Below are 3006 nucleotides of genomic sequence, written 5' to 3' on the forward strand. Positions count from 1 at the left end.
AATTGATTTCTGAGGCAGGCGATCTCTAAACAATTGTGTACTCCCTGATAATTTGGGGAGCTGCTAACATTTATGGAAATGGGAATATATTTAAAATTCAAACGTATAATTTCTAGCTATTTCCAACCTCCCATATGTGTATCACCAAAAGTGAATTTTGAGAGCACTAGTGGGAAAATACTGCCTGGGGATAAAGAAAAGTTACCGCAGGAGTCTGGTTTCTATATTAATTTATTTCACAATAAGAGCAAATTCCTTTCCCTAGGGGAGTATTTGACAGAGTAATTGCACTAGGGAACAGTCACTGTTTCATTTCGTTTTCTTTCTCTCTTTTAAACTTTCTTTGTAAAGCAGAGTGTCATAAATCTTCCTGAAAGAGCAGCTTAAAGAAGATATGTGGGCTCTGAGATACAGGTTTTATTTGTGTGTGTGTACACGTATATGATGAGTATATACACATTCATTCATTCATTGTTGGGTTTCAGAATGACATTTTCAACAATTAAAAGTGAAAGTTAAAATGTGTGAGATTAGAGACACTATGAAGTGCATCTTTCCAGATTTAGAGAGGGTAAGAGAATGCAAATCGTCTACATGTTACTGATCAGGAACAAAAACCATAGACCTAAGCTTGACTTGCATTGCTTCTGACCCAAGTAGTAATGATTTTCTTACTTATAAAGATTTCTAAACATTTCAATTATATCTATAATACAAATTTTAGACAACAAACTCCTATACATGTGGTGGTTTTAATGGTCAATATCCAATTATTAATTTAAAAAAAGATGCTTAAAGGTAGAGGGATCTGAGAGGCATGTCTTTTTTAACTCTAGCCTTTGATTGAGACTTGCACTCCAGTATCCTGTAAAATGCAGCAGCCTCCTGGTTCCAGCCTCCTTCTCACCATCCCCAGGGTCTTAGTACTGTCACAGGCTCTTGTTAAGGTCTGGAAAATCTCTAATAAACTCAGCTGCACCAAGGTTTAGGGACTGAAGCTGCTGTTCTTCCTGTGAGCATTTGTAGCTGCAAAGACAACACAAGTCAGAGGGATGGATTCCACTATTAGAAACATGGAGCTTCATGCGTGAGGAGGATATATTTCAGGATGGGAGGTTTTCTGGCATATCTCAGTTATTATCATGAGCAAAGCATGCACATAATGCTCACATGCTGCATTCTGCAAGGAAAATGAATGCTTACAAAATAAAAGTGTTACAAAATTGTAAAAGTAAGAGAGGTAATCAAAGCCACCAGAAAGATAAGAAGAGAAAATAAATTGATTCTAAAGGGAAGAGTAACAGTTTAAAAAGATATTAAATTATGGTATTATTACCATTATTTTCATTACTACAAAGACAATATAACACCAAGAAAGTTAGGAAATTGACAAACATAGTTCTCATACTCCTTTTCCCAGTAGGAAAATTACTCTTTTTAAAAAAATTGTGTTCCAACAATCTCATTTTCTAGATTAAGAAACCGTTATTTAAAAAACTAACTCATGTGCTGATGATTACACAGGTCAGACAGAACTCATCAAGACTGACAAACAGGACCTACTTTTAAGAAAGGCTTATATATTATTTTGGAAACTACCTTGCTGATTTTCATGTGCCGTCAACTCATGCCAGCCTGTGTCCAATAAAGACTCCATGATTGAAACATTGCATTGGATTGCATTTTCTTTGTCTTGCAATAGGAATGAGAGTCCTTTACGGGCACCTCCATAGCCCTAGAACAAATTATGAAGGGAAAACTGGGACAGATGCCAGCATTCCTAACTCGAAGCCCAGCTCATCCCCTCCTGTACTTTGCTACTTTTATTGATTGAATTGTTAAGTCTAGAATGGATGCTGTTCATAGATTTCTCTGCACGATTTGTCCTTTTAGATAAGGGTGGTGCTTCTTTTCATGTGAAAATAAGTTTGGGTTGAGAACAAAAAGAAACAATTCTGTGGGGAAGTTAATATTATGGCCTTTGATAGCAGATGAGGAAACCAAGACTCAGAAGGTTGAGTGGGGAGACCGAGTCAGGCGCTGACTTAGGCCTTCATCCCTCCTAAGCCCATGATCTCAAACACTGTGCCAAGGCAGAAAATCTGTAGGAGGCATGGTATTGCTCCTTAATTTTATGTCTTGCCAGACATTGCTAGTTAAGATACTCTTTTCTCTTGAGTCCAAACAGCCTCAGAATCTTCTCAACACAGCACAGTTACTACCAACCAATGCAAACTGACTGTTGTGTGAAACCTATTGGCACCCAGAACTGCAAACCTCACCTGAATTAGGCTTATATAGTGGGTAGAGCCCTGAACATCTGCCTGGATCACTTCTGTGAGTTTGTGAGCAAATACCTTGAAGTTTCAGAGCATCCTTCTCCATATAAAAGGGAACAGTCCTATCCCCTTTCCAAGGCTGGTGTGAGGTACACATCAAATAAGAAAACACATGTAAGAGCACCTGGTAAATATTGTGGGATCTGACCAGCAGCCCACAATGCAACGGGACTCTCTCTTTGTTCCCAGGAGGATCAGCAGGTCGAGAAATAATAGACACACACAAGATAGTGAAAACTGGGTCCAGGGGGGTCAGCACCTTCTGGTCCCACAGTGCCAACAATGCACTGGATGTGCCAGCATTTATTAAGTTCAGTGAGGGCGGGGGTAGGTTAGTGAGGGATTTAGGGTCATTTGATTATGAGGTGAGATGGTCACATGGGGATGAAGTAATTCTTTAATATAACATCTGTATGCAGAAGTACAATATACAGAGATAAGAATTTACAATATAGTGTGTGCATCAGTAATTTCTAACAGAGCCTTAAAACGGAAATACAGTCTTTCTATAACCTATGATTAGCAAGATATTAATCAGCAGTAACAGTTACAGCAAAAGCTGGTTACAAACAATCCACAGAAACAGGACGTGAAACTAGACAACTGGTTAGACCAGAAATTCTCAGAAGGGAGTACGCCTTAACCCTAAAGAGGCCTAGAAGAGTTG

At 38.7% G+C, this 3006-nt stretch overlaps 1 long non-coding RNA gene across 1 annotated transcript; it reads right to left on the bottom strand.

Moving 5' to 3' along the window:
* Nucleotides 1-213: 213 nt before the first annotated feature.
* On the bottom strand, nt 214-1752 carry LOC108527650 (uncharacterized). Its single transcript, XR_001884875.1, has 2 exons — nt 1600-1752; nt 214-1026 (listed from the first exon to the last, which is right to left on the bottom strand). It is a non-coding gene; the product is annotated as an uncharacterized LOC108527650 (long non-coding RNA).
* Nucleotides 1753-3006: the final 1254 nt, after the last annotated feature.

This window comes from Rhinopithecus bieti, unplaced genomic scaffold (assembly GCF_001698545.2).
Source record: "Rhinopithecus bieti isolate Rb0 unplaced genomic scaffold, ASM169854v2 scaffold_4908, whole genome shotgun sequence".
Classification (NCBI taxonomy): domain Eukaryota; kingdom Metazoa; phylum Chordata; class Mammalia; order Primates; family Cercopithecidae; genus Rhinopithecus; species Rhinopithecus bieti.